Below are 15,519 nucleotides of genomic sequence, written 5' to 3'. Positions count from 1 at the left end.
CAAAAGCAACACAAGACAACCCCCAAAACACAGCTGATTTAAGAATCAAATCTAACACATAACCTGCCCAGACATGGAAGGTTGATTTGCATTTCCATAGCAGGCCTATATACCTGGCCTTGGGCAGGTATTGACTCATTATGTAGGCCCTTTTACCACTTGGGATGGTTTTGGTCTTACCTGTGCTGAACGCCTGCTAGGGTCACTCTTTACTGCCTTGTGGCTCTGCTAGGCTGTTTGGTCAGTGCTGGATGCTGAATGGCTGAGCTTCCTTGGAATTCTCCAGTGGTTGCTGGTGCTGGCTGTGTAGGGAGGGGAGGCTGTGGAAGGTGCCTGAAGATCCCAGGCTGCTCAGCTGGTCCCTGTTTTCTTCAGGAGATGTTCAACTCGTTCCTGTTATCTTCTCCAGGTTTTTGGCTTTGCAGGGCTGGCGTGAGTAGTGATCCCTTCAGGTTTTGTTCCTGTTGCTCACTTTGGCCAGGTGCATGTGTAGCTTTTTCTAGCAGAGCAACTGCTGGTGCTATGGTGGGAGCCAATTCTAGCTGTTTGTGTGGTTGCTAGAAGCTCTGGGTCTGTCCTGCTTCTCTGCTGTGGTTGATAATTATTCATATATCTTTTGGTAGAAGAGTGCATTGTACTGTTTTTCTGCTTATTCTCCCTATCCCCAGGCTGCTTTGGTGTGGCTACTATACCACCATCTTAACTGACAGAGAGAGATACAGAATTAGGCAGGGAGAGAAAGATAGAATGAGCATGCCAGGGCCTCCAGCTCTGTAAACGAAGTACAGATGCACATGCCCCCTTGTGCATCTGGCTTACATGGGTTCTGGGGAATTGAACCCAGGTCCTTTGGCTTTTCAGGCAAATGCCAAATGCCATCTCTCCAGCCCCAACATTTAGTTTTTAAATTTTGTTTACTTACTGTTATTTTATGCCCTTTTATCACTGTTTGGATTTTATTTCATACTATTCTTAGCATCTTAAAGCAGAAATATTTTGATGTAAGAATTAATGTCATTTATTTATTTATTTTTTTGCCTTTTACAAATTTTGGTATGTTTTTCCATTTTATCCAATTCAATATATTTTAAACCTTTTAAAATTTATTTTTCTTTAACCTGTAGACTTTTAAATTTCTAAAAATATAGAACATTTTTCAGATACTTTTCATTTGGTAATTAAATTCTGCTATAAATAGTGAACAGATCTGTATTTAGTCCTCTTAACATTTACTGAGTCTTATTTTGGTGCAGATCATAACTTGATATTGCTTTTTTCTCATTTTCATGTTTTCCATTAAGATTTGAGCATGTTTATAATACATATAATAAGTGCTTTAATGCCCCTGCTGTTCATAAATCTCTGTCATTTCTATATCTACTCTTGTGGGTTTACTTTCTCCTGGTTATAACTCACATCGTCTGGTGTTCTATCTTCCTAACTGTTTTGTGCTTTTTTAAATTGAATGCCAAATGTTGTGAATTTCCCATTGTGCACTGCTGGATTTTGTTATGTTCCTCTAAAGACTGTTGGACTTTGTTGTAATGGGCAGTATAAAGTTTCTCGAGGTTCATTTCGATCCTTCCAAGTTTTGCCTGTTATTTGTTATTATTGGGGTGGGGTGATATCTTATGTTGGCTTTCTTTAAGACTAACATAGATAGTCTCACTAAGAAGTTCATTCCACTTTTGTGGCCTTTCTTCTGTGGCTGGTAAGAACTAGAACAATAGCTTGCCTTTTATAAGCTCTAGGAATCATTGTTGTTTTAGGGATCTTTCCTAAGACATTCTTTGCCTGTCCTTGCCTCAAATACTTGCCTCTGAATAGTTTGATATCCAGCCAACATCTTGATAGATTCCATGTAGATTTCTGAACTTTGTTTTCTGGATAGCGTTCTTATTTCAGTATTTTGTCATAAATATTTGCCAGTTCATTCTTTCTTGTCTTTTCACCTCTGATGTCTAGTTACTCAACTCAGTGAGACTATAGATAGCTTCCTCTTGTCTATGCCCATATTTTAGAAATTGTCCTTATACTGAAAAAAAGTACCTGTAACTGCTGAGCCATCTCTCCAGTTATCCATTAATTTTTACAAAGTCTGAGTAACAGGTATGGTTATTAAATAAGACCTTTTCTTCCCTGTTCTCATTTTTGAACAGATTTCTGGGAGGTTTGTTTTGTGTTGCAGACTTGGGTAGGAATATGGTTCTTAGAATTTTTAGAGGGGGTGGGTAAATGGGAAAACCAGCTGCCAGGATGTGAAAGAACATCCAGATGCCATAAGAAATAGTTTTCTCCACAGTTCTGAGTATGAGAATGGATGACAGTGGAAATGCTGGCTAGCTCTGATTCTATTTCACACATTAAGTTGACTCCTTTGCTTAAGCTATATTTCTTTTTCCTTTTTTCCTCAGACTCTTGCTTCTGCTTCCTCTACTTTATAGTATGTTCTAGGCCAGGGACTGGACTCTTGCTATAGGGATATTTGAGTATGGCATGGACAGTTACTCCTTCATAAAACTTATATGTTACTTTGTCTTAAAATGAACAAAAATAATGATTTCAAAGTGGAGGTTAAAAATTCTGGCAAATAAAAGGTTCTTTCTGAATATATATCACATACATGTTTTTCACTTTGGAGATTATTGTCTTTGTTTATTTTGTTCATCCAGAGAGTCTGCTAAACTTCATTGGGGGGTGTGTGTTACTCTTTATAGTTAGGGGTTTATTTCTTCAGCAGTGTTCAAGTAAGACTGGAAGCAGAGATTTTTGGATGAGCCTGATACTTTATAATTCAGTTTGCCTTTCTGGTGAGGTAAGAGTTAAAATTTAAAATTTAAAAATTTAAAATTGCCTATTACCTATGGAACATTTTCTTGATGCAGCAATCCTTGAATATGGTATGTCAAAAGAAGTGGATATAAGGAAGGAGCCTATAAATCTTGATGAGGAGCAAAATCGCTTGAGAACAGCTGCTTCAGAGAAATGGGATCATGCTTGCTCTCTACTTCTGCCCTATTTATTCCACATTCTTTAATTTTGGGGACAGTATAATCTTCTGGAAAGCAGCCACAAATGTAGAAAGAACATTGTCTCATTCTTTCAATGCCTGCTGCACCTGGCTGTCTAACTTCCTTGTCATATTCTAGGTTTTCATCCTGTTAATATACCATCCCTAAAGCCAACAGCTGGTGAAAACTGTAACATGCAAAAGATAATTTGACATTACATTTGGGAGTGTTGGCCAGCTGATTTTTTTCTTAAGGGAAACTAGAAAGCTAGAAAAGCAAATATTATAAATAAATTATTTGCAGGAATTTCCCATGTCTGATGACTTAAAAGAATTAAGTTCTACATGCAAATGAATCATTACAAACTTCATTGAAGCTCATTGGATGCTGAAGTTTACTCACTGTGGTGTGTTTATGATGGAGACAGGAAGTGTAATCTGTGAGATTTTTCCCCCCCTCCTATGAAGTTTCAGCCAGTCTTTTAATGTTTCTCATTGAGGCTTTGGTCATTAGTGCAAATGACAAATGAGTCAAGGTGTCTATTGCTGCTACACTGTTTTTTTCAAGGGGGGATTTCCCCCCAATTTCTATCCTCCCCCAAATAGCTAATTATATACTAGAAGTTTCAGGACGTTGTTGAGAGTTTGTGAAGTCAGCATATTTTTGGAAGCTCACTGTGAATGTAATTCTCAACTGTGCGCATGCTTTGTTTCCCATCTCTGCAGCTAGCCCCGTCCTGTGGGGACACAATTCTAACGCTATTTTTCCCCTCACATTTGATGTGGTCGTTTGCATACAGCTGCAGAGTAGACAGTTACCTTTGAAAGGAACATTTGGCCACTCTAATTTGATTAAAGAAAACCACCTCAATCATTTCTAGACTGAGAACGTTTTCATTTTAACTTGGCAGTAGGAGTTGGGAATGTACTCATTGGGCTTAGATAAGGAGGGGGCAGCAGTTAGGGAACAAAACCAAATACTTGAATGAAGGAAGTTTTGGTGCAGTGTTTTTTAAGACAGGCAATATTATATGGAACTGGTTCTTTTTCTCTCCCAGCTTTCTACGTTTTTGTTTTCACCTCCACCTCCTTTGCATGATGATTTACTTAATAAATTCCAGCAAATGGATTCTGGCAGGTAGAGATGGCTACTCTAAATTGATTTAAGGACATTGAGTGCTTAACAATGGTCCTGTTTTTACAAAGAAATAAAATCCCAGATGACTGTGAGTTATATGTGCTTTCTTGGCCACTGTTGGGAGAGGTGAAAAGGGATTTTTAGACTATGGGTACCACAGGTCAAGGTTGGAATTTGGCCTTAACGTGTCTAGAAGAAAATTGCTTCTAGTCAGAAGCCTGCAGTCCTATTTCTAGGCAGTTACCTTCCATATGTAGACCTGCTTCTCAACTAGATGACCTGACCACCCAGTTAATGTAACAAGATTATATTCTGGGGCTGAAGAGATGGCTCATTGGATAAAACACTTGCCACTCAAGCCTAAGTACCCAAGCTTGATCCCACATAAGAGCTAGAGGTTTTGGTGGACTGGTGTAATCCCAGCACACTGATGGAGATAGAATTTCCCAAAAGTTCATGGACCAGCTAGCCTGACGAGCTCAGCAGTGAACAATAAGAGAGACTCTGTCTCAAATGAGATGCAAGGAAAGATTGGACCCTGCAGAGTTGTCCTCTGACCACAGACATGCAGTGACACACACACACACATGATCCCCCCCAAAATGTATTCTCTTATTGTGAGTTACCATCAATTTTATGTCTATGTATAAATGTATTATGAAAAATGATTATGCAAGGAATTAATGTCTATAGGGCAAACCAGGAACAAATCCATGAACCATTGTTCAGCAATTCACATATATCATGTTCTTACAAAAGGTATTGTTACTGGCATCTTAGATTGAAGGTTTGGATGTGAAGATGAATAAATGAAAAAAGGTTGAAGGTACATATGAAGCCAAGGCAGTCACAGGTGTGTTATTATTTCTTGATCATTGATCAAGGTCAAGTGTGGATTCACATTCTCATGACCATGATTTAGTCACATAGTGCCACATTCTCATGACCATGATTTAGTCACATAGTGCCCCTCACCATGAAGCTTCAGTCTCTTCACTTGGAATAGATACATTAAGCAGTATCTCTGAAGTTAGGTGTTTTATACTTGTCAGACAGTTAGCTACTTGGCTGCTTCCTCCTCTTCTCTTTTGCATAACCAACCACTCCACAGCAATGGTCTGATGAAGGTTGTCTCATATGTAATTGCTTTTATAGCCAAGTATACTTTAACATAGTCCAGCATTACTGAATTTTGTCCTGTATACTACTCTTACTATTCCCAGAATCATTTTATTGTGTTGTTCCTAGTCTTAAGTGATAAACATTCATTAGTATTCAGTAAAATTAGTGAGTATTTATTTTTTAAATTTTATTTTTATTTATTTGACAGAAAATGAGGGAGAGAGAGACAGTGGGCACACCAGGGCCTCCAGCCACTGGAAACGAACTCAAGATGCGTGTGTCCCCTTGTGCATCTGGCTAACATGGGTCCTGGGGAATCGAACCTGGGTCCTTTGGCCTTGCAGGCAAACGCCTTAAATGCTAAGCCATCTCTACAGCCCAAATTATTGAATATTTCTAATGATATGCACAGAAACTAGTCTAATATATTTTAACAAAATGTGATGGAGAACGTGCATGCTGGCACTCTGGATTCCTCATGTAGTCCCAGCACTCCCCAGTCTGGTGGTGGTATCCAGTTCAGAGCTACACAGTGAGACTCGGTCTCAGAAACACATACATTGAAAGAGTCATTCCTTTTTCATCTTTTTTTGTTTGTTTGTTTTTTGATTTTTTGAGGTAGGGTCTCACTGTAGCCCATGCTGACCTAGAATTCACTATGTAGTCTCAGGGTGGCCTCGAACTCACGGCGATCCTCCTACCTCTGCCTCCCAAGTGCTGGGATTAAAGGCGTGCGCCACCACGCCCAGCTCCTTTTTCATCTTAACAGTTGTGTGTCTACCTGCAGTTCTCATAGTGACAGAAAGAGAAGCTTGGGGAACTGGGTGTGGTGCACACCTTTAATTCTAGCACTCTGGAGGCTGAGGTAGGAGGATCACTTGTGAGTTCAAAGAAGGTACCCAGGTCAGTCTGGGCTAGAGCAATACCCTGCATTAAAAAAATAAAAGGCCAGGAAGGAAAGAAGGGGAGATGGGAAGAAAAGAAAAGAAAGGAAAGCTTGAGAAAAGGTTGTTATTCCTAGTTTTCAGATAAAGAAACAGACACAGATGACCAGGGAGTTATTGTCTGGTGGCAGAATCAGGACTAGACCATAAGTCTTAACTCTAGTGTATTATTTCCTTTTCTTTACAGTTTATCTAAAATGGCAAGTATGTTAGTCATGCTAAAATCATGTGACTGTTAAAATCTATTTGGTCAATTCAGTGTATATAAACTGCATGCCAACAGAGGCATGCTAATTATTTGAGGAGGAAGCCATTTTGCCTTGATTCATAAAAAGCAGAAGCGTAATCACTTAATTTTGACACATTAAATAGCATATATATTACTAATTTATTTTTGGTGATGGGGTTGACACACACAAGACATTGCACATGGTAAGCATGTATTACTCTACCACTGAGTTATAGCTCTATCAAATGCCATATATACATATGCATGAATGTGTTAAACTACTTGTTTTCATAGACATGTAGAGGACATGAAGGTGAAATCAATCCTCTTAAGTTGCATTGCTATTTGTTGCTTTTATCTTGCAGTCACCTTTCCATAACCCTTCCTAGGCCTGTGAGAAAAAGGAGAGTGGCAGGTCAAAGGAAGTAGACTTGCCTTTGAATCTGGTACCAGAAGTACTGACCTCTATGTGGCATATGCCTGGGCACTTTCTGTTTGGAGCCACTCGGTCTCATAGTATCAAATGACCTTGAAACTCAGGGAACCAGTTGTTTGTTTCATCATTAAAAAAATTGCAATTGTGCTGGGCATGGTGGTGCACACCTTTAATCCCAGCACTCAGGAGGCTGAGGTAGGAAGATCACCTTGAGTTCAAGGCTAGCCTAGACTACAGAGTGAGTTCCAGGTTAGCCTGGGCTAGAGTAAGACCCTACCTGGAAACAAACAAATACATTACGATCATTTCCTCTATTTCTATTTTTGATTGATACTCAGATAAACCATTTATTTAGCATGGCACCAGAAACTGTTTTTTCAGTGGTTCACAGTCTAAGGAAGTAACTTTGGCACAGTACTGCAAATCTATCTTTACCTCGCAAGACAGTCCTGCTGTAATTCATTTGCTCTTTTTATTGTTTCTGTACAAACTCATAACTTAAGATAGAAGTGGAAGGAAATGGAGTTCAAACGGTAGTCGAAGTGTTTGCTGTTTGAATTTTAGGAAAGATTTAGTAACCAGTGAGACACAGTGAATAGAGTAAATCATAAGTCTGTTCCTGAGGCTATTCTTCTTTTTCTGAATAATCCAGACTAGGCCCACTATTGTGAATGAAAATTTCAGGAAGATTGTTTTTACTAACTAGTTTTATATTTCAGATTAGCTAAAAATATTTGGACCCTTAAATTGTTATTAATGTTGAGCATAGATAAAGATAGGCTTTTCAGAAAATTTTGAAAATTCCAGAAAGTCTTCAAGCCACTTGTATGTCATAGCATTACTTGTAATACATAGTTAAGAGTTTGCTTTTAATAAAGCAAAATGATTTTACAGAGCTGGAGATATGGCTTAGCAGTCAAGGTACTTGCCTGTGAAGTGTAAGAACTCAGGTTTGAGTCTCCAGATCCCACATAGCCAGATGCACAGTGACACAAGCACACAATGTTGCATATGTGCAGAAGGGGGGAGCACACGTCTAGAATTCGTTTGCAGCGGCTGAAGGCTCTGGCATGCCCATTCTCTCTCTGTTTCAAAATAAATTAAAAAATGATTTTACAGATAATTTGGGTATTTTGTTTCTTTAGAAATGTGTTTTTATTAGTAAGGAAAATATTAAGTGGTTTATATTAAAGAAATATCAGTGTTAGCAAGAATATTGAAAATGGCAGTATTTACTATTAAACATATTTATGTGGTTTCATCATTACAGAGGCCCATAAGTAAGAACACTATATGGCCCTCTAGCTACTTGGCAAATAAGCAATAGTAAAACCTCTACAGAAAACATAGCCCTGACCTTTTTGCACATGTAATCCAAATGAAAAGTTATCTTTAAAGTGGAGTCATGTTACATAATCATACTGAAAATATTCACTAATATGTATTCCTTTGAATGTCTTTCATTCAGAAATATATTTTTGTTTATTTGACTGTCCTACCAACTGAAAATGGATTATGTTTTGGTTGTTGTTCTTACCACTCAACCTCAAAATACTTAAGAAATTTCATGAGGAACTTCATTCCAAAGCATAAGGTTTTCGGAGACATTTAGATTATTGTAAAACTGAGCATTGAATTTCACTCCACTGATGATAATGGTGATAATAATAATAAGGGACGATAAATCAAATTTACAAAACCAGTTTATAATAGGCAGAACTTGTCCATTTAAAAGCAAATTGCTTTTTTCTTCTTTGTATATATGAGTGGACGTGTGCGTGTATGTGTGTGTGTGTGTGTGTGTGTGTGTGTGTGTGTGTGTGTGTGTGTGTGTTGGTCAGAGGTTAAACCAGTCATTTTCCTCAGTTGCTCTCCTCTCTATTCTGTTGAGACCGAATTTTTCAAGCCCAAAGAATACCAATTCAGCTAGTCTAACTAGTCAGTACCTAGTCTTGGATTGGGATTACAGAAATGGGGGTTGGGCTGGGGGTATGATATACCTCGCATTTATGTGGATGCTGAGGTTCCAAACTCTGGTCCTCCTGTTTGGACAGTAAGCACTTTATTGACTACAGCAGTCAGGTTCTTTTTTCTGGCAGAAAATGGCCAACAAAAAGCAGCTTTTGGAAGAAAAGGGTTTATTTTGGCTTATAGACATCAAGGGCTCCATGATAGCAGGGAAAATGATGGCATGAGCATCACCTCCTGGGCAACATCAGATGGACAGCAACAGGAGAGTGTATCAAACACTGGCAAGGGGAAGCTGGCTTTCATACCCATAAGCCCGTCCCCCAAAATACATTGTCTTTAAGAGGAATTAATTAATTTCCAAATTCTCATCAGCCAAGGACCTACCATTCAGAACACCTAAGTTTTTGGGGAGCACCTGAATTAAACCACCACATTATGCCCCCTGGCCCCCATAAACTGATAACCGTACATGATGTAAAATACAATGTATTCAGTCCAACTTTAAAAGTCCCTATAGTTTTTATCAATCCTAATGATGTTCAAACATCCCCATAGTCCAAGGTCTTTTAACTGAACTTTAATACCAAAAACAAACAAATAAAAAACCCATAATGGTACAGAATAAATGTTCACACTGCAAAGAAGTCACTACGAATAGCAGAGAAATATTCGACCAATTCAAGATTTAAAACAAACAGCTGGGTGTGGTAGCACACACCTTTAACCCAGCACTTGGGAGGCAGAGGTAGGAGGATTGCTGTGAGTATGAGGCCACCCTGAGACTCCATAGTGAATTCCAGCTCAGCCTGATCTAGAGTGAGACCCTACCTTGAAAAACCAAAGAGAAAAAGCTAAAATAAACAAACAGGGAAAACATCAAACTCTGTAACTCCAACTCTGATAACTGTAACCAGTGACAAGCCTCCAAGTCCGATAATTCTAACCACTGGTGAGTCTCTGGAGTTCCAATTCTGCCCCTCCAGCTAGGCTACTCCCAGCCCCAGAAAACTTCATCTGGTGTCAGCAGCTCTCCTTGGCTTCATCCCATAGTCCTGGCATCTCCTTTGTGTCTCCACTACAACCCACAATTCAACCTCATGGCTCCATAGGGTCTCCATGCAGGGAATCCAACAAGATTGCTTTACACTTCCCATGGTCATTTCCAAAACACAAAGCTGTTTTGCAAATTCAACAACCTTCTCTTTCTTGCATTTGTTATACTTTATGATACCAGGTGGGCTGCCAGTTTATTGATCTAGAGGGGAATAAAGACAACTTTGAAGAATAGGGCACTCCTTCAGCATTTAGACACCTTCAAAAGACTGCATTCTTCCTATTGTCCCAATGCAGGTCAGCTGTCCAAATCTCAATGGTTGTTATCTCTCACATTGCAGCTGAACAGGTAGCAGTTTTGGCCCAAAGATTTTATTTTTTTCTTTGGCATATCCTTCTGCTTGCACTAGTCCATTTCTATGCAATGCAGCCCTGCACAAGTTCCCAGGACACAGGCTTAACAGCAAGCCTCTCACACAAACTGCTTCTAGCCCAATCCAGGCAAAACTCTTTTTCACCCTCACAAGCCAAACCTCATAGTCCATTGTTCTTACTGCATTTAGGTCTTTCAACTCTGACCAGAAAAGTCCATCAAACTGTACTTATAGCACTGCAAGGCATCCCTTAGGCCAAGATTTCAAATCCTTCCACATTCCTCTCAAAAAACAGCTCCAAAAGACCAAAAGCCACACAGTCAGGTGTCTAGCAGTAATGACTCTACTCTTGGTACCGATTTTATGGTTGCAGTTGGGTTCACGTTGCTGGCAGAAAACACCTAACTAAATGCAGCTGTGGGAGAAAAGGGTTATTTTAGCTTACAGACTTGAAAGGGAGCTCCACAATGGCAGGGAAAATGAGATGGCAGGGAAAATGACGACCTGAGCAGAAACTGGATATCACCCTCTGGCCAACATCAGGTGGACAACAGCAATAGGAGAGTGTGACAAACACTGGCATGGGGAAACTGGCTATAAGCCCATTCCCCAACAATACACTGCCTCCAGGAAGCATTAATTCCCAAATCTCCATCAGCTAGGAACCTAGCATTCAGAACTGGGGTCCTTAGGCTTCACAGGCAAGTGCTTAACCGCTAAGCCATCTCTCCAGCCCCGATTTATATATTTTATGACATACTTTTACAACTAAAACGCTTGTTTTTAAATATTGAGAGAAAACTCCACGATTTGCAATGCCTGTGCCCACTATGTGAAAGGTAGAGTAAGTGAAATGTTCACTTGGGTTACTCAGTCTGGCAGTTGGTGACACATGAGAGAAGGCTTGTGTTATGTCCACTGGTAAAATGCGGCCCATGTCTGAGTGGAGTTTAGGTTTGTTACAAAAACAAAACTTCATTCCTTAAATTCAGTTATGAAGGGAAAAATGAAGAGGCAGAGAAGAGTGGTAAAGAGTAAGCAAGGAGTTAAGGTAGAGAATATAATAATGAAAAAAGAAAAGAAAATTCAGAAAGCAGGTAAAAGTAAAGTGACAAAAATTAAAAGACCAAATTTAAAAGAGCAGTTTTAAAATATATTTAAAAAGCAAAAGTTAGTATGACCCAAACCTCTGATTCTAGACTCAACAATAAAAGAAGTTAAAAGTGGGAGAGGGGGAGAGAGAGAGAAACACACACACACACACACACACACACACACACACACACACACACACACACAATTAGACTGGCTCCAAAGAAGGCATGACCTGCAGCTTCAGTGTGTTGATCTTAAATTGTTGACCTATTGCCCAAAACCTAAATAAACAAGGATTTGTTTGTTCTCTTCATATTATGTCTTTTGTGGGAAGCATAAGGTAAATTCATCCAGCCTTTGGTCTTATTGTAGAAAAATATGGTTAAAAGAATTGTTGTATTTAACATGCAGTAACAATTTTTGGTCTGTCCCACATGTTTTAAAATTTCTGTTGGGTTTTTTCTATCACTGGCACTATTCTACATGGTTTACTATGCCTGTTATCTGGTTACACAGACATTTTTGTCATATTAAAATATAAACTGACTACTTTAGGCATGTAGACAATTGATGATAGTTTAGGAAACTGAGTTCTTCATTCTTCCTTCACAGTCTCCCCCCAAAGCTCCCTGGGTCAGGTGGTTCTTTATATGGGGACATATACAGACTCATTCTGTACTTAATTTAATTGCAGCTTTTTGTAACAGAAACTAATAAGGTGATAAGTAGTGGTGAGAGTTAGGGGGACACTGGGGAGACCTATAGCTGTTCTCCTTTACTAGAGGCATTTCTCACAGTCCCAGAAACTTTTTCAAAATGCTTAGCTGAATTTGGGGGCATTTAGACCATATTTTTATGCATATTCTTTCAGTATACCTGGAAAATCTCTATAAAGATATACTTCATGCTGAAGAGTCTGTAAGTAGAGTAGTTCATTCTTTTTTCTTTAAAATTAAAAAAAAAAAATTTTTTTTTTTGAGAAAGATGCAGAGAAAGTGAGTGGGTGCCAGCGCCAGGGCCTCTAGCCACTGGGAATGAACTTCAGATACATCACAAACTCCAGATGCATGCATCCCCTTGTGCAGCTGGCTATACGTCCTTAGGCTTAGCAGGCAATCTCTCTCTCCAACCCCAGGGACTGAGGTTTGTTTATTTATTTATTTGTAACTCTCAGCTACAAAAGGATGTGGAAGCCCAAGGACCAACACCCCCCACCCTGTTGGAAACACCACCCTATGCAGAGCAGACCCCAGGGATTGGGAGCAAAGGCGCAGGGTGGATCAGGGTATCCCGGAGGGAGGTTGCACTGGGCAGGGTTTTGTGGAAGGAACAGTGCCATCTTAATACGATTGCCTCCCCTCTCTGGGGCCAGCAGCCATGTTGGCTCTGGAGGCATGACCTTCCCCCCTTTGTCCTCCCGTCCTGTGGTCTGCAGGGCATGGAGTAGACCCCTGGGGTGGGGAGGAGGTGTGTGGAAAACCCAAGGCACAGCCAGCAGACTGTGTGGTGTAAGTCTTTTTTTTTAATTTTAAAAAATATTTTATTTATGGGCTGGAGAGATGGCTTAGCAGTTAAGGCGCTTGCTGCAGAGCCAAAGGACGCAGGTTCAATTACCCAGTATGCATGTAAGCCAGATGCACGATGGGGCGCATGCCTCTCTCTCTCCCCTTGCAAATAAAGTTTATATAAAAATATGATATTTATTTATTTGAGAGAGAGGAAAAGAGGCAGAGAGAAAAAGAGAGAGAATGGGTGCATCAGGGCCTCCAGCCACTGCAAACAAACTCCAGGCGCATGTGCCACCATGTATATCTGACTTACCTGGGTCCTTAGGTTTTGCAGGCAAGCACCTTAACCACTAAGCCTCTCATTCTTCTTTCTACACAACAGATTGATTTCCCTTTTTAAAAATATATCATAAATTTACCATCTTAACAGTTTTTTTTTAATGTGTACAATTCAGTGACATTAAATACATTTACATTGTTATACAACTGTCACAAGTAACATCCATTTTCAAGATTTTCATATCATCCCAGACCAAAAATTTGTATCCATTAAGCAATGGCTCACCACTTCCCTCTACCTCATAAGAAGATAGATTTTTTTTTTCTTTTTTGGTTTTTCAAGGGTCTCACACTAGCTTAGGGTGATCTGGAATTCACTATGTAGTTACAGAGCGACCTCAAACTCACAGACATCCTCCTACCACTGCCTCCCGAGTGATGGGATTAAAGGTTTAAGAAGATCAATTTTTTTTTCTTTTTTTTTTTTCTTTTTCGAGGTAGGGTCTCACTCTAGCCCAGGCTGACCTGGAATTCACTCTGTAGTCTCAGGGTGGCCTTGAACTCATGGTGATCCTCCTACCTCTGCCTCCCAAGTGTTGGGATTAAAGGTGTGCGCCACCACACCCAGCAAGAAGATCAATTTTTAAATATATGAAGACCAAGAAAAGAGAACCAGGTGGTTAGATTAGACTTAGCCAGTAGTAGACTTAGTCTTAAGATTGGAAGCTACAAAGACTCACTGAAACTAGCTTAAAAAAAATAAGCAAAGAGAGATCTTGTAGGAAAGGAACAAGGATGTCCCTATGAGAAGCGTCACCCACAAGGCCTCCTGGAACAGGATTCTAGACTCCAAAAGTGTCTTAAAAAGTGCATTCTTCCTTGCCTGGTACTAAGGAACTGCCCTGGGATTTCTCCTCCACATCTGTTCTGTCTCCTCTCTCATTGCTTCCTGTGTGTCTTCCTGTCTCAGGCTCCTCTGTGTCCATGGGACCCTTGTGGTCCTCACGGTGCTAACTGCATGTGTTCTTGGTGTGGTGCTCCATACACTGATGAGCAGTCGCCCCTTCTTAGTTATCCCAGAACCTGGGGTCTGGTGGTGTGGAGAAAACAGCCCGCATATGGGAAGGACTGGCCTTTGGCCCTAGTTTTGCTTGGTGAGGTAAATTGTTTGGCTTTTGATGCTTTTTTTGGTCAAGGTCTTAGTACTTAGCAAACAGAATGCCACATGCATTTCCATAGACTCAGCACTCGCAGTACTAGTACTTCCCGTTCCCATCAGTGTGTGAGAAAAGGAAAACCCAAAAAATTGACAGCTTCCCTTAATTGTTTAATTGATAGCAAAAAGAGATGGATGGAGTTAAAAACAATTGGAAAATTTGGGATTTCCTTATCCTGTGGTTGAGAACTAGAGCGAAGGATGAAGACTGGAAGCCAAAAGGCTGTTGAATTTTTAATTTTGTGGTTTTATTAAAATTTTGAATTAATTATGTTTGATGCTACTAGGAGATCAGGGGTTTATTAAGGGATATTCATTGTAACAAGGCCTCAGGAGGGGCAGCTGGTCCTAAGAAGAGGAGGCCAAGTGAAAATAAGCCAAGGAAATTTTAGGCAATTGACACCTCAGATTAGAGCTCCACATGCATTGCCTCGTATCTGTTCTTCATTGCCTTCATGTACTGCCTCCTGCTCATTCCTCCACATAAGTAAAAACAGCCAGTGAAGAAGTGACTTTTAGAGTTAATCAAAGTTAAGTATTAGGGAGATCTGTGGACATTGTAGATGGCTTATGTAGGCCGAGACGTCCATTGTTTCTCTAGTTATGCAGACTTAATCTTGATGAGCTTCTCCTGTACACACTCTCACATAATATCCACCTAGTCTAAAATGCCCCAGGTGCCAACTTCCCCCTATTCGTTGTCATTGTTACTGTTAAGAATCCCATCAATACAAAGTTGTAGGACTGCCTTTTCCTCATCTTTTTTTTTTTTTTTGTAGGCACTATCCTCTAGTTCATTACATCTTCTTCCTATATAATATTTTATGATATCTTCTTCCTATATGTTTGTGCTCTAAAATGGGCCTTAGTGTCTCCCACTCAAGCTCTCAGTGGTCTTGTGCCTTCCTGCACACTCCTGCCCTCCGCACTCTCTGAGAGCCCTCTGCCCACTTGGCTGTCTCCCAGAGCCTGGTCACTTCCTCCAGGCAGCCTGTCTCCCTGTGACTTGCCTCATGGGTGTTCTCCCCTCTTCAAAGGTTAAGCCAGAAGAGCATTTCTGAAAACTTCAGTACCAACACTGCTCTCTGAAAGGTTTGTGCACCCTGGTTTAGCTCTGGGTTGTAGCTGGCCCTCCTGGGCCCAT

General features: G+C 40.1%; 1 protein-coding gene across 3 annotated transcripts in view; it reads left to right on the top strand.

The window, feature by feature from the left end:
- Cdk6 (cyclin dependent kinase 6) overlaps positions 1–15,519 on the top strand; it is a 256,826-nt gene that overhangs the window by 25,654 nt on the left and 215,653 nt on the right. The gene's annotated exons all lie outside the window — the stretch shown is intronic.

The sequence above is a fragment of the Jaculus jaculus genome, chromosome 10 (assembly GCF_020740685.1).
Source record: "Jaculus jaculus isolate mJacJac1 chromosome 10, mJacJac1.mat.Y.cur, whole genome shotgun sequence".
NCBI lineage: Eukaryota > Metazoa > Chordata > Mammalia > Rodentia > Dipodidae > Jaculus > Jaculus jaculus.
This window is presented reverse-complemented; position numbering and strand designations above follow the sequence as displayed.